Here is a 23,091-nt window from a genome sequence, read left to right as displayed (position 1 = left end):
AGGCACTGGGGTGGGAGACACAGACACTAGGAGGCACAGGCACTGGAGATGGAGCTCCCACACACTGGGGGCTGAAGTCACAGGCACTGGGGTGGGAGACACAGACACTAGGAGGCACAGGCACTGGAGATTGAATGCCCACACATTGGGGCTGAAGTAACAGGCACTGGGGCTGAAGACACAGACACTAGGAGACACAGGCACTGGAGATTGAGCGCCCACACACTGGGGGCTGAAGTCACCGACACTGGGGTGGGAGACACAGACACTAGGAAGCACAGGCACTGGAGATGGAGCGCCCACACACTGGGGGCTGAAGTCACAGGCACTGGGGCGGGAGACACAGACACTAGGAGGCACAGGCACTGGAGATGGAGCGCCCACACATTGGGGCTGAAGTAACAGGCACTGGGGCTGAAGACACAGACACTAGGAGACACAGGCACTGGAGATTGAGCGCCCACACACTGGGGGCTGAAGTCACCGACACTGGGGTGGGAGACACAGACACTAGGAGACACAGGCACTGGAGATGGAGCGCCCACACACTGGGGGCTGAAGTCACAGGCACTGGGGTGGGAGACACAGACACTAGGAGGCACAGGCACTGGATATGGAGCGCCCACACATTGGGGGCTGAAGTCACCGGCACTGGGGCTGAAGACACAGACACTAGGAGGCACAGGCACTGCAGATGGAGCGCCCACACACTGGGGGCTGAAGTCACAGGCACTGGGGTGGGAGACACAGACACTAGGAAGCACAGGCACTGGAGATGGAGCGCCCACACACTGGGGGCTGAAGTCACAGGCACTGGGGCTGGAGACACAGACACTAGGAGACACAGGCACTGCGGCTGAAGACACAGACACTAGGAGACACAGGCACTGCAGATGGAGCGCCCACACACTGGGGGCTGAAGTCACAGGCACTGGGGTGGGAGACACAGACACTAGGAGACACAGGCACTGGAGGTGGAGCGCCCACACACTGGGGGCTGAAGTCACAGGCACTGGGGTGGGAGACACAGACACTAGGAGGCACAGGCACTGCAGATAGAGCGCCCACACACTGGGGCTGACGTCACAGGCACTGGGGTGGGAGACACAGACACTAGGAGGCACAGGCACTGGAGATGGAGCGCCCACACACTAGGGCTGAAGTAACAGGCACTGGGGCTGGAGACACAGACACTAGGAGGCCCAGGCACTGCAGATGGAGCGCCCACACACTGGGGGCTGAAGTAACAGGCACTGGGGCTGGAGACACAGACACTAGGAGGCACAGGCACTGGAGATGGATCGCCCACACACTGGGGCTAAGTCACAGGCACTGGGGCTGAAGACACAGACACTAGGAGACACAGGCACTGGAGATGGAGTGCCCACACACTGGGGCTAAGTCACAGGCACTGGGGCTGGAGACACAGACACTAGGAGGCACAGGCACTGGAGATGGAACGCCCACACATTGGGGGCTGAAGTAACAGGCACTGGGGCTGGAAACACAGACACTAGGAGACACAGGCACTGGAGATGGAGCTGCCACACACTGGGGCTAAGTCACAGGCACTGGGGCTGGAGACACAGACACTAGGAGGCACAGGCACTGCAGATAGAGCGCCCACACACTGGGGCTGATGTCACAGGCACTGGGGTGGGAGACACAGACACTAGGAGGCACAGGCACTGGAGATGGAGCTCCCACACACTGGGGTCTGAAGTCACAGGCACTGGGGTGGGAGACACAGACACTAGGAGGCACAGGCACTGGAGATTGAATGCCCACACATTGGGGCTGAAATAACAGGCACTGGGGCTGAAGACACAGACACTAGGAGACACAGGCACTGGAGATGGAGCGCGCACACAGGGGGGCTGAAGTCACAGGCACTGGGGCTGAAGACACAGACACTAGGAGACACAGGCACTGGAGAATGAGCACCCACACACTGGGGGCTGAAGTCACCGGCACTGGGGTGGGAGACACAGACACTAGGAGACACAGGCACTGGAGATGGAGCGCCCACACACTGGGGGCTGAAGTCACAGGCACTGGGGTGGGAGACACAGACACTAGGAGGCACAGGCACTGGAGATGGAGCGCCCACACACTGGGGGCTGAAGTCACAGGCACTGGGGCTGGAGACACAGACACTAGGAGGCACAGGCACTGGAGATGGAGCGCCCACACACTGGGGGCTGAAGTCACAGGCACTGGGGCGGGAGACACAGACACTAGGAGGCACAGGCACTGGAGATGGAGCGCCCACACATTGGGGCTGAAGTAACAGGCACTGGGGCTGAAGACACAGACACTAGGAGACACAGGCACTGGAGATTGAGCGCCCACACACTGGGGGCTGAAGTCACCGACACTGGGGTGGGAGACACAGACACTAGGAGACACAGGCACTGGAGATGGAGCGCCCACACACTGGGGGCTGAAGTCACAGGCACTGGCGTGGGAGACACAGACACTAGGAGGCACAGGCACTGGATATGGAGCGCCCACACATTGGGGGCTGAAGTCACCGGCACTGGGGCTGAAGACACAGACACTAGGAGGCACAGGCACTGCAGATGGAGCGCCCACACACTGGGGGCTGAAGTCACAGGCACTGGGGTGGGAGACACAGACACTAGGAAGCACAGGCACTGCAGATGGAGCGCCCACACACTGGGGGCTGAAGTCACAGGCACTGGGGTGGGAGGCACAGACACTAGGAGGCACAGGCACTGGAGATTGAGCGCCCACACACTGGGGGCTGAAGTCACAGGCACTGGAGATGGGAGACACAAGCCATGGGAGACAAAGGCAACACCGGGTCCAACGACTGGTACTGAGAGACACAGAGGGCCTCATTACGACCCTGGTGGTAAAATGAGCGCCGAGGTCGTGGTGGCGGTCGGACCGCTGCCAATGCAGTGGTCTGAGCGCCATATTACGACTGTGGCGATAGCGCCTCAGTCGGACAATACGACTTCACATCAGTCTGGCGGTGCTGGCGGTCCTAATCCGTGCCCTGAGGATTACGATCCCCTTCTCCACCAGCGGTTTCACGGCAGTGCTGGGGCGGCAGTGCAGGGGCCAGTGAACATTGCGACGGGGGCTGGTGCACCCTACACACTACAGTATTGCCACCAGCTCTATTACTAGCCGGAGACAATGCTGTAGGCCATTTCCTGCTGGGCCAGTGGGTGGAAACTGAGTTTCCCCCGCTGACCCAGCAGGAAACTCGTAATGGGCCCGGCGGGGACTGCCACACTGGTGGCAACCTACTTGTCTGGACTTTGGCGGATGGGCTTTTCCATCTGCCAAAGTCATAATAAGCCCCAGAGTCTGAAAAACACAAGTCGTAGGGGACACAGACAAAAACCTGATCCAAGCACTGCCACTGAAAGACACAGGCAAAAACCTGATCCAAGCACTGGCACTGAGAGACACAGACACAGAGGGGGTCATTCTGACCCTGGCGGTAATTACCGCCATGGCGGAGGTTGGCGGTAGCACCGCCAACAGGCTGGCGGTGCTCCGCCGGGCATTCTTACCGCGGCGGTACAGCCGCGGCCAGAAGCGGAAAGCCGGCGGTGTACCGCCGACTTTCCGTTGCCCATGGGAATCCGCCATGGCGGCGCAGCTTGCTGCGCCGCCATGGGGATTCTGACAGCCCATACCGCCATCCTGTTCCTGGCGGTTCACCCGCCATGAACAGGATGGCGGTATGGGGTGTCGTGGGGCCCCTGGGGGCCCCTGCAGTGCCCATGCCAATGGCATGGGCACTGCAGGGGCCCCCGTAAGAGGGCCCCACAAAGAATTTCAGTGTCTGCTTTGCAGACACTGAAATTCGCAACGGGTGCAACTGCACCCGTCGCACCTTCCCACTCCGCCGGCTCCATTCTGAGCCGGCTTCCTCGTGGGAAGGGTGTTTCCCGCTGGGCTGGCGGGCGGACTTTCGGCGGTCGCCCACCAGCCCAGTGGGAAAGCCAGAATGACCGCCGTGGTCTTTTGACCGCGGAGCGGTCTTTCGGCGGGAACCGCTTGGCGGGCGGCGACCGCCGTCCGCCGCGGTCAGAATCACCCCCAGAGTCTGGAAGACACAATCCCTAGGGGACACAGACAACACCTGATCCAAGCACTGCCACTGAAAGACACAGGATCTGGAAAACCAAACCGCGGAGGACACAGACAACACGTGATCCAAGCTCTGGCACTGAGACAGACAGTGTCTCGGAGACACAAATCTTCAGAGACACAGACACTGGGAGACAGGCAGTGTGACTGAAGGACACACACACCAGGGCCGAAGACACAGATACTGGGGCAGGAGACACAGACACTGGGAGACACAGGCACTGGGACCAAAGACAAAGATAGTGGGAGACACAAACAGTGGGAGACACAGACACTGGGGATGAGGGCACAGACACTGGAGCTGAAGACACAGATACTGCGGTAGGAGACACAGATACTGGGAGACACAGACACTGGGAGACACAGACACTGGGACTAAAGACACAGATGCTGGGGTAGGAGACACAGATACTGGGAGACACAGACACTGAAGCTGAAGACACAGATACTGGGGCAGGAGACACAGACACTGGGACTAAAGACACAGATGCTGGGAGACACAGACACTGGGGCTGGGAGACACAGACACTGGGGATGAGGACACAGACTCTGGGGCTAAAGACGCAGACGCTGGGACAGGAGACACAGACTCTGGGGCTAAAGACGCAGACGCTGGGGCGGGAGACACCGACGCTGGGGCAGAAGACACAAACACATAGGGCCAGATTTACAAGGCCCTATCACACCAGGAGCGTCACTTTTTGTGGCGCTCCAGTGGCGCTAACCACTGCTCCATATTCACAAGGAGGTGTAACGCCGCGTTTTGTGGCAATGTGCCTCCTTATGTGGACCCCTCCGACGCGGTTTTCTGCATCAGAGGGGCGTTCAATGGGTGTTGCAGTGGGTGCGCCACCACAACACCATTGCTTTTGACGCTGCCCCAGATTTAGAAGAAATCGTAAATCTGTGGCAGCGCCAAAAACTAACGCCACCCCACGGGTGGCGTTAGAATGGCACAATGAGGAGGAATACTTTTATTCCTCCTCCTTTTTTGCTTTTTCTATGTGTGTTGCACCCTGCAGCACACATAGGAGTAACAAACAGCCAGAAATGATTGTTCATGTGCAGAAAGGTGTCCCTTCCTGCAGGTAAACAATCATCCAAAAGTGATACTTTGGTACTTCTACGTGTGCTGAATTCTGCAGCACACATAGAAGTGCCCAGTCACTACTGTAGATTGTTTATCTGTTGGAAGGGACTACTTCCTGCACATGCACAATCACTCCCCTCAACCCAGACATCCGTGCACTAAAGGCAAGAATGCCTGCGTTGGCGGAGGCAGCTTAATTTAGTGTGTGCATGTGTGTCTGTGTGTGTGTGTCTGTCTGTGTGAGTATGTGTGTCTGTGTGTGTATGTGTGTGTTTATGTGTATGTGTGTGCATGTGCGTTATGTGTGTCTTTGTATGTGTGTGTGTGTGTTTGCATGTCTGTGTGTGTGTATGGGTGTGTGTGTGCATGTGTGTGTCTGTGTACGTGTGTGTTTATGTGTATGTGTGTGTGTCTGTCTGTGTATGTGTGTCTGTGTGTGCATGTGCGTTATGTGTGTCTTTTTATGTGTGTGTGTGTTTGTATGTCTGTGTGTGTGTGTGTGTGTGTGTCTGTGTGCCTCTGTGTGTGTATGGGTGTGTGCATGTGTGTGTCTTTGTGTGTGTCTGTGTGTGTACGTGTGTGTTTATGTGTATGTGTGTGCATGTGTGTGTGTGTTTGTATGTCTGTGTGTCTCTGTGTGTGTATGGGTGTGTGTGTCTGTGTGTGTACGTGTATGTGTATGTGTGTGCATGTGTGTGTGTGTGTGAATCTGCACTATTGCCGTTGCAATGCCTTGATTTTCACTCTTTCATCCTGCGCGATACTTGTGTGATGTTTTGTGTAAAGCATCCGCGGTTGATTGTGCTGTTACCTGTTCTGCATGTGAGAAAAGCTTCGCAGCAGATGCCTCTGCTGTACCTGTTCTGTATGGGTGAAGCTTGCCCTGCCTCAGCCTGATACTGTCTGAGTGTTTGAGGGAAGCCTGCACAGCTGCTGTCTGTGTATGTGGCAGCACAGCCTGCTGTGCTGCTGCCAATGTTTTGCCTGCTGTAGATGCTCGTATGAGGGTTGTATGCTGGAACCACGCATGCCTTAAAAACGCAGTCGGAACCACGACTGAATTGTTTCCACAAACGCCTTTACCATGCATGCCTTTACAACGAATTTTCATTGTAAAAGCATTCCTAGTAAAGGCATGTGTGTAAACGACATGCAAAACGGCATGCGTGGTTCTATCATACCACCCTCACCCACCCTGAGGCCCAAAACTACTCCCACCCCTAATACCAAAGCCACCCCGGACCCCTCAACCCACTCTGAGCCCTAAAAAAAACTATCCCAACACCCTACCTCTATAAACTAAAGTACCCCGACTCCCCCACCTGCCCCAAACCTAAAAGAAAACTATCTGACCCCCCACCCCTGCCCCATAAAAGTAAACTACCCTGACACCCCCACCCACCCTGAGCCCTAAAAAAAAAAACGATCCCAACAACTACCCCTAACAAGTAAACTACCCCGACCCCCACCTGCCCTGAGCCCTAAGCAAAAAGTACCCCCACCCCTAAAAACTAAACTACCCGACACTCCCACCCGCCCTGAGTCCTAAAACCTTCCCCAAATAATTAAACTACCCCGAACCCCTACCCACCCTAAGCCCTAAAAAAAAAAACTATCCCGACCCCCCATCTCAGCACCTAAAAACGAAATTACCCCGACCCCCCACCCACCCAGAGTCATACAAAAAATACTCCAACCCCCCACCCCTGCCCCTTAAAACTAAAGCTAACCGACCCGAAACCCCCCACACACCCTAAGCCCTAAATCCACCCCAGGGCTAAAAACTACATACCAACTCTGCCCCAACCCCACTTACCTCACTGCGTCCTCTCCTGATTCTTCCTCCTCTCCTCTCCCTCCCTTCCTTAAATCTTCCCAACCCCTTTAAAAATACACTACCCAAACCCCCCACTCCTGCCCCTGAATAAGTAAATAGCCCGACCCCCACCCTAATCCCTTAAAAAAAATGCCCAATCCCCCACCCTGCCCCTTAAAAAAAATAGCCCGCCCCCAGCCCCCACCCACCTGAATCCCTTAATCCACCCCCCACCCCTGCCCCAGCCCCACTTACCTCACTGCGATCTCCGCGTACTCTCCCAAACAAAGCATGGCTTTTTCTGTGCCTTAACCACGCATATGCGAAGTTTAGCACATGCGTGGTTAAAGCACAGAAAAAGCCATGCGCTGTTCAGGCAAGCATGGTTACGCTTGCGCAGGAAACGTATGCGTTGTTTACAGCACGTGGTTGAGGACTTTTTCCCCGTATGAGCGTAGCATTCCTCTCTCTCCCACATCACACGTCACTGCTTCCTCCCCATCACATCCCCTCACCTGTAACCAGGGCCGGCATTAGCGTTGGTGGCACCCAGTGCCACATCCTTTTGTGCCCCCACTCCATGAACTCCTGCTCGGATTCCTTTACTACCACCCGGCAGGAGTGCCCCTCATCTCTCCGTAGCCCCTCTCCATGACCTCCTCCTCGGATTCCCTCACTACCACCCTGCAGGAGTGCCCTCATCTCTCCATAGCCCCTCTCCATGACCTCCTGCTCGGATTCCTTTACTACCACCCTGCAGGAGTGCCCCTCATCTTTCCGTAGCCCCTCTCTCACATACATTCATTTGTTTCAAAACTTTGGTAAAGGCTGGCTTTACTAATATGAATGTACATCCACCCAAACAAACCCTTTTTTAGCAAAAAAACATAACGTCCTGACCTATTTTATGCAGTTTGCATGCAGGTCTTTGATGACAGTTATCACAGTCACTGTTCTATACTAGGGTTGTATGTTATGAACTGCAGTAACAAAAGGATCTCTGTGTAATAGCAGTAATCCACTCAGATATCCACATAACATAGAGATCTGTGATCTGCATGGTACACAGTCTTTGCAGCAGCGACATTAACCCTCTGCGCTACTGCATGAGTCAAAGCTGCCCCTGGCAGTACTTAATTTGTAAATAAAAAAGTGCTGGTGCTTCAAGCCCTCCTCGCTGCTGCAATTAAATGTGCGAGCACGGAATACTGAGGCAGGGTAATCCTGAAGCCATCTCGGGCCTCCTTAATCCATTTACAGGCACTCCCTGCCCCTTCAGCTCACTCTTACACCTTTCTGCTTTCCCCTTTCTGTCGCTTTTTTGTTTTTCTCTTCCTCCGTCTTTCCCATGTGTCTTTTGCTTGCAGTAAATGCTTGAGACTAAGCGCCGGCCCGCGGTGCTCCGCACCGAAACAACAAGCACAAATTAAGCAATGGCCCCTGGACACAACTCCATCTCTCTCTCTCTCTAGCACGAACATAAATCACAAGAGCTATCTTGACATACATTTTTATTGTTGCCTGAAAGCTGGATGCAAAAGGAACTCTGCAGCAGGTGTTTTAAATAGTACCTTATTGCTAAAGACAGGGCACCCCTGAGGTCAGCACCGCCTTCCCCAGGCCAGCTCCCAGTGCGGCTGCACAAGTCGCACTGACCTAAAGCCGGTCCTGCCCCCACCCTTTCCGCTCCTGTCCTCCTAGGCTGCCCCCATTTCCTGCTGTCTCTCCTTCCTGCTGCCACCACTCCTGTCACTCTGCCCCCTGCCCTGACAGGTGCCTCTGAAAGGCTGGTGCTTGGGCACAGCCAGCCTGCCAAGCAACTGACTCCCCTCCAGCCCAACCCTGCCTTCAGAGGCCTGGAGACGGATACATCTTCATGGTCTCTCGGTCTCTTGTGCTCTGTTTATTTTATACAGCAGAAACACTGAATATTTCATATTGTTACTACTCAGCTCATTCACCTCTCCCCAACTCCAGGGACTGCATCTGCTGTGAGAGCAAGTGACCCATCTCCCAGAACAAGCCCAACTGCTAAAGGAAAGAAGACCAAAACAAGCCACACAATGACTGTGACGTATGTATCATCGCCACTGTGTGGGTTAAACTTGTTTGGGGCTTTTTCACTGGTAGTTCAGCATTGGTTAGAAGATCTACCGCAAACAGAGAAAACAAAGCCTGTGGGGTTTGTTGTCAGGCTGGTGACCCCCTAGAGTGAGGTACCGCTCCCTGGGGGTCCGCACCCCACACTTTGAAGACCACTGGTTTAGAGGGAGAGCAATAAAGCGATGGCAGGATCCCTTGAATTAAGCTCAGCCACTGGTAATCACTCTGGGCTGCAAGCCACGCCATCTGTTTTTTGCCCATCATGCCACCTCAGACAGGAACCAGCCGTATGCAAATCAGCCTTGGTCCTGCTCCAATAGGAACAGCCCACCCCAAACTAGCAGGCCAGGCACCCTCGGAAAGGGAATGCAAGGAAAGAGCACAGATGATTACTGCAGTATAATCGGAGCAGAAATAAGAAGGGCTGTGGTGCACTGGTTCTTGCAGTATTATCCGAGTTGGGATATGGAGGGCTCTGGTGCACTGGTTCTTGCAGTGTAAGCAGAGTTGGGATATAGAGGGCTGTGGTGCACTGGTTCTTGCAGAGTAATCCGAGTTGGGATATAGAGGGCTGTGGTGCACTGGTTCTTGCAGTATTATCCGAGTTGGGATATAGAGGGCTGTGGAGCACTGGTTCTTGCAGTGTAATCCGAGTTGGGATATAGAGGGCTGTGGAGCACTGGTTCTTGCAGTGTAATCCGAGTTGGGATATAGAGGGCTGTGGAGCACTGGTTCTTGCAGTGTTATCCGAGTTGGGATATAGAGGGCTCTGGTGCACTGGTTCTTGCAGTGTAAGCAGAGTTGGGATGTAGAGGGCTCTGGTGCACTGGTTCTTGCAGAGTAATCCGAGTTGGGATATAGAGGGCTGTGGTGCACTGGTTCTTGCAGTATTATCCGAGTTGGGATATAGAGGGCTGTGGAGCACTGGTTCTTGCAGTGTAATCCGAGTTGGGATATAGAGGGCTGTGGAGCACTGGTTCTTGCAGTGTAATCCGAGTTGGGATATAGAGGGCTGTGGTGCACTGGTTCTTGCAGTGTAAGCAGAGTTGGGATATAGAGGGCTGTGGAGCACTGGTTCTTGCAGTGTAAACAGAGTTGGGATATAGAGGGCTGTGGAGCACTGGTTCTTGCAGTGTAAACAGAGTTGGGATATGGAGGGCTGTGGTGCACTGGTTCTTGCAGTGTAATCCGAGTTGGGATATGGAGGGCTGTGGAGCACTGGTTCTTGCAGTGTAATCCGAGTTGGGATATAGAGGGCTGTGGAGCACTGGTTCTTGCAGTGTAATCCGAGTTGGGATATAGAGGGCTCTGGTGCACTGGTTCTTGCAGTGTAAGCAGAGTTGGGATGTAGAGGGCTGTGGTGCACTGGTTCTTGCAGAGTAATCCGAGTTGGGATATAGAGGGCTGTGGTGCACTGGTTCTTGCAGTATTATCCGAGTTGGGATATAGAGGGCTGTGGAGCACTGGTTCTTGCAGTGTAATCCGAGTTGGGATATAGAGGGCTGTGGAGCACTGGTTCTTGCAGTGTAATCCGAGTTGGGATATAGAGGGCTGTGGTGCACTGGTTCTTGCAGTGTAAGCAGAGTTGGGATATAGAGGGCTGTGGAGCACTGGTTCTTGCAGTGTAAACAGAGTTGGGATATAGAGGGCTGTGGTGCACTGGTTCTTGCAGTGTAATCCGAGTTGGGATATAGAGGGCTGTGGTGCACTAGTTCTTGCAGTATTATCCGAGTTGGGATATAGAGGGCTGTGGTGCACTGGTTCTTGCAGTGTAAACAGAGTTGGGATATAGAGGGCTGTGGTGCACTGGTTCTTGCAGTGTAAACAGAGTTGGGATATAGAGGGCTGTGGAGCATTGGTTCTTGCAGTGTAAGCAGAGTTGCGATATAGAGGGCTGTGGTGCACTGGTTCTTGCAGTCTAAACAGAGTTGGGATATAGAGGGCTGTGGAGCACTGGTTCTTGCAGAGTAATCCGAGTTGGGATATAGAGGGCTGTGGTGCACTGGTTCTTGCAGAGTAATCCGAGTTGGGATATAGAGGGCTGTGGTGCACTGGTTCTTGCAGTGTAATCCGAGTTCGGATATAGAGGGCTGTGGTGCACTGGTTCTTGCAGAGTAATCCGAGTTGGGATATAGAGGGCTGTGGTGCACTGGTTCTTGCAGTATTATCCGAGTTGGGATATAGAGGGCTGTGGAGCACTGGTTCTTGCAGTGTAATCCGAGTTGGGATATAGAGGGCTGTGGAGCACTGGTTCTTGCAGTGTTATCCGAGTTGGGATATAGAGGGCTCTGGTGCACTGGTTCTTGCAGTGTAAGCAGAGTTGGGATGTAGAGGGCTGTGGTGCACTGGTTCTTGCAGAGTAATCCGAGTTGGGATATAGAGGGCTGTGGTGCACTGGTTCTTGCAGTATTATCCGAGTTGGGATATAGAGGGCTGTGGAGCACTGGTTCTTGCAGTGTAATCCGAGTTGGGATATAGAGGGCTGTGGAGCACTGGTTCTTGCAGTGTAATCCGAGTTGGGATATAGAGGGCTGTGGTGCACTGGTTCTTGCAGTGTAAGCAGAGTTGGGATATAGAGGGCTGTGGAGCACTGGTTCTTGCAGTGTAAACAGAGTTGGGATATAGAGGGCTGTGGAGCACTGGTTCTTGCAGTGTAAACAGAGTTGGGATATAGAGGGATGTGGAGCACTGGTTCTTGCAGTGTAAACAGAGTTGGGATATGGAGGGCTGTGGTGCACTGGTTCTTGCAGTGTAATCGGAGTTGGGATATGGAGGGCTGTGGAGCACTGGTTCTTGCAGTGTAATCCGAGTTGGGATATAGAGGGCTGTGGAGCACTGGTTCTTGCAGTGTAATCCGAGTTGGGATATAGAGGGCTGTGGTGCACTGGTTCTTGCAGTGTAATCCGAGTTGGGATATAGAGGGCTGTGGAGCACTGGTTCTTGCAGTGTAAACAGAGTTGGGATATAGAGGGCTGTGGAGCACTGGTTCTTGCAGTGTAAACAGAGTTGGGATATGGAGGGCTGTGGTGCACTGGTTCTTGCAGTGTAATCCGAGTTGGGATATGGAGGGCTGTGGAGCACTGGTTCTTGCAGTGTAATCCGAGTTGGGATATAGAGGGCTGTGGAGCACTGGTTCTTGCAGTGTAATCCGAGTTGGGATATAGAGGGCTCTGGTGCACTGGTTCTTGCAGTGTAAGCAGAGTTGGGATATAGAGGGCTGTGGTGCACTGGTTCTTGCAGAGTAATCCGAGTTGGGATATAGAGGGCTGTGGTGCACTGGTTCTTGCAGTATTATCCGAGTTGGGATATAGAGGGCTGTGGAGCACTGGTTCTTGCAGTGTAATCCGAGTTGGGATATAGAGGGCTGTGGAGCACTGGTTCTTGCAGTGTAAGCAGAGTTGGGATATAGAGGGCTGTGGAGCACTGGTTCTTGCAGTGTAAACAGAGTTGGGATATAGAGGGCTGTGGTGCACTGGTTCTTGCAGTGTAATCCGAGTTGGGATATAGAGGGCTGTGGTGCACTAGTTCTTGCAGTATTATCCGAGTTGGGATATAGAGGGCTGTGGTGCACTGGTTCTTGCAGTGTAAACAGAGTTCGGATATAGAGGGCTGTGGTGCACTGGTTCTTGCAGTATAAACAGAGTTGGGATATAGAGGGCTGTGGAGCATTGGTTCTTGCAGTGTAAGCAGAGTTGCGATATAGAGGGCTGTGGTGCACTGGTTCTTGCAGTCTAAACAGAGTTGGGATATAGAGGGCTGTGGAGCACTGGTTCTTGCAGAGTAATCCGAGTTGGGATATAGAGGGCTGTGGTGCACTGGTTCTTGCAGAGTAATCCGAGTTGGGATATAGAGGGCTGTGGTGCACTGGTTCTTGCAGTGTAATCCGAGTTGGGATATAGAGGGCTGTGGTGCACTGGTTCTTGCAGAGTAATCCGAGTTGGGATATAGAGGGCTGTGGTGCACTGGTTCTTGCAGTATTATCCGAGTTGGGATATAGAGGGCTGTGGAGCACTGGTTCTTGCAGTGTAATCCGAGTTGGGATATAGAGGGCTGTGGAGCACTGGTTCTTGCAGTGTAATCCGAGTTGGGATATAGAGGGCTCTGGTGCACTGGTTCTTGCAGTGTAAGCAGAGTTGGGATGTAGAGGGCTGTGGTGCACTGGTTCTTGCAGAGTAATCCGAGTTGGGATATAGAGGGCTGTGGTGCACTGGTTCTTGCAGTATTATCCGAGTTGGGATATAGAGGGCTGTGGAGCACTGGTTCTTGCAGTGTAATCCGATTCTTGCAGTGTAATCCGAGTTGGGACATAGAGGGCTGTGGAGCATTGGTTCTTGCAGTGTAATCCGAGTTGGGACATAGAGGGCTGTGGAGCACTGGTTCTTGCAGTGTAAGCAGAGTTGGGATATAGAGGGCTGTGGAGCACTGGTTCTTGCAGTGTAAACAGAGTTGGGATATAGAGGGCTGTGGAGCACTGGTTCTTGCAGTGTAAACAGAGTTGGGATATGGAGGGCTGTGGTGCACTGGTTCTTGCAGTGTAATCCGAGTTGGGATATGGAGGGCTATGGAGCACTGGTTCTTGCAGTGTAATCCGAGTTGGGATATAGAGGGCTGTGGAGCACTGGTTCTTGCAGTGTAATCCGAGTTGGGATATAGAGGGCTGTGGAGCACTGGTTCTTGCAGTGTTATCCGAGTTGGGATATAGAGGGCTCTGGTGCACTGGTTCTTGCAGTGTAAGCAGAGTTGGGATATAGAGGGCTGTGGTGCACTGGTTCTTGCAGAGTAATCCGAGTTGGGATATAGAGGGCTGTGGTGCACTGGTTCTTGCAGTATTATCCGAGTTGGGATATAGAGGGCTGTGGAGCACTGGTTCTTGCAGTGTAATCCGAGTTGGGATATAGAGGGCTGTGGAGCACTGGTTCTTGCAGTGTAATCCGAGTTGGGATATAGAGGGCTGTGGTGCACTGGTTCTTGCAGTGTAAGCAGAGTTGGGATATAGAGGGCTGTGGAGCACTGGTTCTTGCAGTGTAAACAGAGTTGGGATATAGAGGGCTGTGGTGCACTGGTTCTTGCAGTGTAATCCGAGTTGGGATATAGAGGGCTGTGGTGCACTAGTTCTTGCAGTATTATCCGAGTTGGGATATAGAGGGCTGTGGTGCACTGGTTCTTGCAGTGTAAACAGAGTTGGGATATAGAGGGCTGTGGTGCACTGGTTCTTGCAGTGTAAACAGAGTTGGGATATAGAGGGCTGTGGAGCACTGGTTCTTGCAGTGTAAGCAGAGTTGGGATATAGAGGGCTGTGGTGCACTGGTTCTTGCAGTCTAAACAGAGTTGGGATATAGAGGGCTGTGGAGCACTGGTTCTTGCAGTGTAAACAGAGTTGGGATATAGAGGGCTGTGGTGCACTGGTTCTTGCAGTGTAAGCAGAGTTGGGATATAGAGGGCTGTGGAGCACTGGTTCTTGCAGTGTAAGCAGAGTTGGGATTTAGAGGGCTGTGGTGCACTGGTTCTTGCAGTGTAAGCAGAGTTGGGATATAGAGGGCTGTGGAGCACTGGTTCTTGCAGTGTAAGCAGAGTTGGGATTTAGAGGGCTGTGGTGCACTGGTTCTTGCAGTGTAAGCAGAGTTGGGAAATAGAGGGCTGTGGTGCACTGGTTCTTGCAGTGTAAACAGAGCTGGGATATAGAGGGCTGTGGAGCACTGGTTCTTGCAGTGTAATCCGAGTTGGGATATAGAGGGCTGTGGTGCACTGGTTCTTGCAGTATTATCCGAGTTGGGATATAGAGGGCTCTGGTGCACTGGTTCTTGCAGTGTAAGCAGAGTTGGGATATAGAGGGCTGTGGTGCACTGGTTCTTGCAGAGTAATCCGAGTTGGGATATAGAGGGCTGTGGTGCACTGGTTCTTGCAGTATTATCCGAGTTGGGATATAGAGGGCTGTGGAGCACTGGTTCTTGCAGTGTAATCCGAGTTGGGATATAGAGGGCTGTGGAGCACTCGTTCTTGCAGTGTAAGCAGAGTTGGGATTTAGAGGGCTGTGGTGCACTGGTTCTTGCAGTGTAAGCAGAGTTGGGATATAGAGGGCTGTGGTGCACTAGTTCTTGCAGTGTAATCCGAGTTGGGATATAGAGGCCTGTGGTACACTGGTTCTTGCAGTATTATCCGAGTTGGGATATAGAGGGCTGTGGTGCACTGGTTCTTGCAGTATAAACAGAGTTGGGATATAGAGGGCTGTGGTGCACTGGTTGTTGCAGTGTAAACAGAGTTGGGATATAGAGGGCTGTGGAGCACTGGTTCTTGCAGTGTAATCTGAGTTGGGATATAGAGGGCTGTGGTGCACTGGCTCTTGCAGTGTAAGCAGAGCTGGGATATAGAGGGTTGTGGTGCACTGGTTCTTGCAGTGTAAGCAGAGTTGGGATATAGAGGCCTGTGGTACACTGGTTCTTGCAGTATTATCCGAGTTGGGATATAGAGGGCTGTGGTGCACTGGTTCTTGCAGTGTAAACAGAGTTGGGATATAGAGGGCTGTGGAGCACTGGTTCTTGCAGTGTAATCTGAGTTGGGATATAGAGGGCTGTGGTGCACTGGCTCTTGCAGTGTAATCTGAGTTGGGATATAGAGGGCTGTGGTGCACTGGCTCTTGCAGTGTAAGCAGAGCTGGGATATAGAGGGCTGTGGTGCACTGGCTCTTGCAGTGTAAGCAGAGCTGGGATATAGAGGGCTCTGGTGCACTGGCTCTTGCAGTGTAATCCGAGTTGGGATATAGAGGCCTGTGGTGCACTGGTTCTTGCAGTGTAAGCAGAGCTGGGATATAGAGGGCTGTGGAGCACTGGTTCTTGCAGTGTAATCCGAGTTGGGATATAGAGGGCTGTGGTGCACTGGTTCTTGCAGTGTAATCCGAGTTGGGATATAGAGGGCTGTGGTGCACTGGTTCTTGCAGAGTAATCCGAGTTGGGATATAGAGGGCTGTGGTGCACTGGTTCTTGCAGTATTATCCGAGTTGGGATATAGAGGGCTGTGGTGCACTGGTTCTTGCAGTGTAATCTGAGTTGGGATATAGAGGGCTGTGGTGCACTGGCTCTTGCAGTGTAATCCGAGTTGGGATATAGAGGGCTGTGGTGCACTGGCTCTTGCAGTGTAAGCAGAGTTGGGATATAGAGGGCTGTGGTGCACTGGTTCTTGCAGTGTAATCCGAGTTGGGATATAGAGGGCTGTGGAGCACTGGTTCTTGCAGTGTAATCCGAGTTGGGATATAGAGGGCTGTGGAGCACTGGTTCTTGCAGTGTAATCCGAGTTGGGATATAGAGGGCTGTGGTGCACTGGTTCTTGCAGTGTAAGCAGAGTTGGGATATAGAGGGCTGTGGTGCACTGGTTCTTGCAGTGTAATCTGAGTTGGGATATAGAGGGCTGTGGTGCACTGGCTCTTGCAGTGTAAGCAGAGCTGGGATATAGAGGGTTGTGGTGCACTGGTTCTTGCAGTGTAAGCAGAGTTGGGATATAGAGGGCTGTGGTGCACTGGTTCTTGCAGTGTAAACAGAGTTGGGATATAGAGGGCTGTGGTGCACTGGTTCTTGCAGTGTAAACAGAGTTGGGATATAGAGGGCTGTGGAGCACTGGTTCTTGCAGTGTAAGCAGAGCTGGGATATAGAGGGTTGTGGTGCACTGGTTCTTGCAGTGTAAGCAGAGTTGGGATATAGAGGGCTGTGGAGCACTGGTTCTTGCAGTGTAAGCAGAGTTGGGATATAGAGGGCTGTGGAGCACTGGTTCTTGCAGTGTAATCCGAGTTGGGATATAGAGGGCTGTGGTGCACTGGCTCTTGCAGTGTAAGCAGAGCTGGGATATAGAGGGTTGTGGTGCACTAGTTCTTGCAGTATTATCCGAGTTGGGATATAGAGGGCTGTGGTGCACTGGTTCTTGCAGTGTAAACAGAGTTGGGATATAGAGGGCTGTGGTGCACTGGTTCTTGCAGTATTATCCGAGTTGGGATATAGAGGGCTGTGGAGCACTGGTTCTTGCAGTGTAATCCGAGTTGGGATATAGAGGGCTGTGGAGCACTGGTTCTTGCAGTGTAATCCGAGTTGGGATATAGAGGGCTGTGGTGCACTGGTTCTTGCAGTGTAAGCAGAGTTGGGATATAGAGGGCTGTGGAGCACTGGTTCTTGCAGTGTAAACAGAGTTGGGATATGGAGGGCTGTGGTGCACTGGTTCTTGCAGTGTAATCCGAGTTAGGATATGGAGTGCTGTGGAGCACTGGTTCTTGCAGTGTAAGCAGAGTTGGGATATAGAGGGCTGTGGAGCACTGGTTCTTGCAGTGTAAGCAGAGTTGGGATTTAGAGGGCTGTGGTGCACTGGTTCTTGCAGAGTAATCCGAGTTGGGATATAGAGGGCTGTGGTGCACTGGTTCTTGCAGTATTATCCGAGTTGGGATATAGAGGGCTCTGGTGCACTGGTTCTTGCAGTGTAAGCAGAGTTGGGATATAGAGGGCTGTGGTGCACTGGTTCTTGCAGAGTAATCCGAGTTGGGATATAGAGGGCTGTGGTGCACTGGTTCTTGCAGTATTATCCGAGTTGGGATATAGAGGGCTGTGGAGCACTGGTTCTTGCAGTGTAATCCGAGTTGGGATATAGAGGGCTGTGGAGCACTGGTTCTTGCAGTGTAAGCAGAGTTGGGATTTAGAGGGCTGTGGTGCACTGGTTCTTGCAGTGTAAGCAGAGTTGGGATATAGAGGGCTGCGGTGCACTAGTTCTTGCAGTGTAATCCGAGTTGGGATATAGAGGCCTGTGGTACACTGGTTCTTGCAGTATTATCCGAGTTGGGATATAGAGGGCTGTGGTGCACTGGTTCTTGCAGTGTAAACAGAGTTGGGATATAGAGGGCTGTGGTGCACTGGTTCTTGCAGTGTAAACAGAGTTGGGATATAGAGGGCTGTGGAGCACTGGTTCTTGCAGTGTAATCTGAGTTGGGATATAGAGGGCTGTGGTGCACTGGCTCTTGCAGTGTAAGCAGAGTTGGGATATAGAGGGCTGTGGTGCACTGGTTCTTGCAGTGTAAACAGAGTTGGGATATAGAGGGCTGTGGTGCACTGGTTCTTGCAGTGTAATCTGAGTTGGGATATAGAGGGCTGTGGTGCACTGGTTCTTGCAGTGTAATCTGAGTTGGGATATAGAGGGCTGTGGTGCACTGGCTCTTGCAGTGTAGGCAGAGCTGGGATATAGAGGGCTGTGGTGCACTGGCTCTTGCAGTGTAAGCAGAGCTGGGATATAGAGGGCTGTGGTGCACTGGCTCTTGCAGTGTAAGCAGAGCTGGGATATAGAGGGTTGTGGTGCACTGGTTCTTGCAGTGTAAGCAGAGCTGGGATATAGAGGGCTGTGGAGCACTGGTTCTTGCAGTGTAATCCGAGTTGGGATATAGAGGGCTGTGGTGCACTGGTTCTTGCAGTGTAATCCGAGTTGGGATATAGAGGGCTGTGGAGCACTGGTTCTTGCAGTGTAAGCAGAGCTGGGATATAGAGGGCTGTGGAGCACTGGTTCTTGCAGTGTAAGCAGAGTTGGGATTTAGAGGGCTGTGGTGCACTGGTTCTTGCAGTGTAAGTAGAGTTGGGAAATGGAGGGCTGTGGTGCACTGGTTCTTGCAGTGTAAACAGAGTTGGGATATAGAGGGCTGTGGAGCACTGGTTCTTGCAGTGTAATCTGAGTTGGGATATGGAGGACTGTGGAGCACTGGTTCTTGCAGTGTAATCCGAGTTGGGATATAGAGGGCTGTGGTGCACTGGTTCTTGCAGTGTAATCTGCAGATTCACAACCCCTCCCCCAGGCTGATTACAAGACACTCCTGGCATGAGTCAGCAGTAAAGCCACCTCTGCTCCCACAAACTTACTGTGACTCTGCAGATTCACCCCTCCCCCCTCCCCCAGGCTGAATACAAGACACTCCTGGCATGACACCCCCTCCCCAAGGCTGATTACAAGACACTCCTGGCATGAGTCAGCAGTAAAGCCACCACTGCTCCCACAAACCTACTGTGACTCAGCAGATTCACCCCCCCTCCCCCAGGCTGATTACAAGACACTCCTGGCATGAGTCAGCAGTAAAGCCACCACTGCTCCCACAAACCTACTGTGACTCTGCAGATTCACACCCCCCTTCCCCAGGCTGATTACAAGACACTCCTGGCATGAGTCAGCAGTAAAGCCACCTCTGCTCCCACAAACCTACTGTGACTCTGCAGATTCACACCCCCTCCCCCAGGCTGATTACAAGACACTCCTGGCATGAGTCAGCAGTAAAGCCTCTTCTGCTCCCACAAACCTACTGTGACTCAGCAGATTCAAACCCCCTCCCCCAGGCTGATTACAAGTCACTCCTGGCATGAGTCAGCAGTAAAGCCACCTCTGCTCCCACAAACCTACTGAGATCTGCACAGCCACACTTTTCTGCAGGCTGAATTACAAACAGGGCTCCCTGTTTTCATTTTTTACAGATTTTTACAGCTAATACAGACAGAAAACATTGTGTTTCCTGACTGTATTTACTTTTTAAAAACAGAAAAATACAGATAATTTGGCTTATTTTGAGTGATTCTCCGTGCTGCGATTAATGAGTTTTAGCTGTACGTATTGGCAGCATGGGGAGTTAAAACGAGAATGAGATTTGCTTAAATGACTGCGTATCTCAACATGCATTTTTGCTATTATGCTATTTTCATGTTGTTTTATTATTTTATGTTTTTTGGCAGTGTAATGTGCTAAAACTTGGCAGGCATCAAATTATGTGTGCACGTTTATCTGTTAAAGAAATGCGGAAAAATACCAGTTATAACCTCATCTGGTCACAAAACACAAAACAAATATGGATAAATACCAATCAGATGGCCAAAAAATAAATATGGATAAATACAGACGGAAATGTTCAAAAAATAAATACCATAAAACCGGGAGCCCTAATTACAAAGCACTCCTGGCAACAATCAGCAGTTTCAGTCCAGGCTGTGTCTGCTCCGGTGTAAATAACTAGGGACTTAGAAAGGATTTTTTGCAATGGGTCTTTTGATAGAAACATTTTGTGAGAAACATATCCTCAGTGATTTAAAAAACTGAAACGCATTTCAATTGAAGTTTTTTTGTATAAATTATTTTGAAAAAAAATTAAACTTTACTCCTATCTGAATAATAATAAGGACCAAAATCTAGAGACAAATTGAGACCGTTTTTTTTAGATAATCTTCTGTGGCAATCTATGCACCCTAACCACCAGAAGAAAATGAGCATCATTTTTAGCTGTCGACCGAAGACTGGCTAGAGGAACAAAATGAGCCATCTTAAAAAAAGAATTAGTTACTGCCATTAATGTGGATAAAGGCAAAAGGATAATAAAATGAGTTGAAATAAACTCTTACTGTCAAGCAGGAATTTCTGTTGATTGTAAGTGCCCTGAGGCTCTATAATTTCTCTTTCACATAAACATATGTATCACCAGACTTAATTAACTTCCTATATTTGCCTATCGATGGCCCACACATTTTTTGATTTACAAGATCTTTCATAAATCTTTGTCCACGATACCCAACCAACTCTGTGTCATGACTATCTTACAAAATTATCAACTGAAGATCTTTAAATGGAAGAAACAATCTTTGGTTGAAAAATAATAACTCATCGCAAACTTCTTAATATCTTCCTTCTTAGCTTTTAACTGATTTAGAAAAGGTCCAACTTGAGGGTTGAGAGCGATGATTCCTTTAGAGCGTAGACCCTTTTCTGGAAGGACTTCTTTCCTTGGTCAGGATACATCCTGGAGAGGCAATCAGCTAGAGTCACTTGTTCCGGGTGTGTAAGTGATGATGAAATGAAACTGCTGAACCATAGGCCCATCTAGCTGGAGAGCTGTTCCTACATTCTTCTTGTTGTAAGACACGTATGGTTCTATGACAAATCCTAGCAATTGTAGACTGTGGAACTCCCAAGACAAAGGGCCTGATTACAACTTTGGAGGAGGTGTGAATCCGTCCCAAAAGTGACGGTAAAGTGACAGATATACCACCAGCCGTATTACGAGTTCCATAGGATATAATGGACTCGTAATACGGCTGGTGGTATATCCGTCACTTTACCGTCACTTTTGGGATGGATTAACACCTCCTCCAAAGTTGTAATCAGGCCCAAAATGTCTACATTCCTTGAACACAGTCTTGACTGCTAACATTTCGTTTTTAGGATTGAGTAATTTTTTTCTGGTGGCGTTAGTTTGTGGGAACAGTAGGCATCTGAATGTTCCTCCTTGTCCGGACTCTCCTGAAGCAGGACTGCTCCAAATGCCCGATCAGAAGCATCTGTGTTGATGATTAGTGGTTTCCTGGAGAAAAGAGAAAGCAATATGGGACTTCCGCTAGTCTTGCCTCAATCTCCGAAAAGGCCTGAGATGCTTCTTCTGGCCACTGAAATGGATTCCGCTTCTTGAATCGATCAGTGACGCAAAGAAGAATTTCAGGCAAGTTCTTCACAATTTCCGACAGTAAGTGGCTAATCCAATTAGACTCTGAGTTTCTTTTACAGTAGACGGAACTGGCCACTCAAGAATATTTCTAACCTTCTTGTCATCCACAGCAATTCATTGGGTGGAAATATTAAATTGGGTGGTTGGGGTGTGGCGTAACGCCAGAGCTGTCGACGTTGGGGCTCTCGACTTTGGAGCTGTCGCTGTGTTGATTCAACATCCTATGATTCAGGGCAAACCGCGTAATCTCCCCGTGCGGGCCAAAAATGAATGTGTCCTTGTGTAACGTATCTGGTGCTCATGTAAAGCGCTCCAATACCTTTGGGTGGAGTTCACGCTATATAGATCTGCAAAAAAATGTCAAATACTCAGCTGAATGACCAGACAAGCATTTTTCAGGTGTAACCAGAAAACTATTTTTCTTTAGGCGCTTCAAGACTTTCCCGTCATGTTCAGCAGGATTTTGGAATATATCAAGACGTCAAGATATGTTACTACTGTGTAATGTGCCTTTCCATCTTCCACGCTGTAGCGACTCACATCCTGCAAAGATCCGAGGTCTCAGCGCTTTCTCACAGCATATTTGCCAAGATCACAGTGCTTGATGCCCCCTTCCAGGCGCGTGATGAATGAATCAATGCTCCCACCCAGGTGCTGATGCCTGCGGTGTATGACGTAACACTCAAAGTCCACCTATCCTGGGGGCGTCTGATACTTCATGAGGCCGTTCTTAAACCCAGCATCGGCGCTTGTGACCTTGGCCTGGAATCTGCAGTATAATGTCCCTGGTGCCAGGCGCTGCACGTTTCATCAATAAAGCCTCTAAGCGCTTACCATTCTCTGTTCTCTGTACTGGGAGTGTCAGAGCACAGGTCAAAGTCTTTCACCCAGGACATCATCTGGGCCAGATTGACCGCTTTCATCCAGGTGAGAGATGGCTGAACCCCCAGGACAAGGGGCCAAGCGCACTAGCCCTGGCGAGAGACTTGGAGGCACCCACCCCTTGTGTACTGTGTGACCTGCGTCTGACACATCCTTCAGTGATGTTGGACCAAGTGAGGTGAGATCACCAGTCATGCCCGGTTACTTACCAGTAAAAACGTCATTACTCCGAGTACAGGTCTTCCTCGTCTGAGTCCTGGATTCCCTGCCCCGGTTACATCCTGGATTTGGTTCTTTTGGGTTGGATATGGCAGGACGTGGGTAGGTGGGGCTTCCTGTTTACAGCATGCTAGGCTAGGGATCGCCGTGTTGGTGGTATTTTCTGACTGGTCAAGTTAATGAATTTCTGTGAGAGTAGAGTCCTGCTGATGCAGTAAGGACTGGGTGAGGAAGACGTACGAGGAGGTAATGGATGAAGATGCGGGCAGCTCATGCCTTGGAGGAAACTGCCTGGTCGCCACTGTATTATCCAATCACCACAGACCCTGGAAAGGAAGTACTTTATTGTACGGGTGGGCG

General features: G+C 51.3%; 1 protein-coding gene across 1 annotated transcript in view; it reads right to left on the bottom strand.

The window, feature by feature from the left end:
* Window positions 1–23,091, bottom strand: part of AKAP6 (A-kinase anchoring protein 6) — a 609,087-nt gene that overhangs the window by 510,781 nt on the left and 75,215 nt on the right. The window lies entirely within an intron of this gene.

The sequence above is a fragment of the Pleurodeles waltl genome, chromosome 9, assembly GCF_031143425.1.
Source record: "Pleurodeles waltl isolate 20211129_DDA chromosome 9, aPleWal1.hap1.20221129, whole genome shotgun sequence".
NCBI lineage: Eukaryota > Metazoa > Chordata > Amphibia > Caudata > Salamandridae > Pleurodeles > Pleurodeles waltl.
Note: the sequence above shows the minus strand (reverse complement) of the source record. Positions and strands in the feature narration are given on the sequence as shown.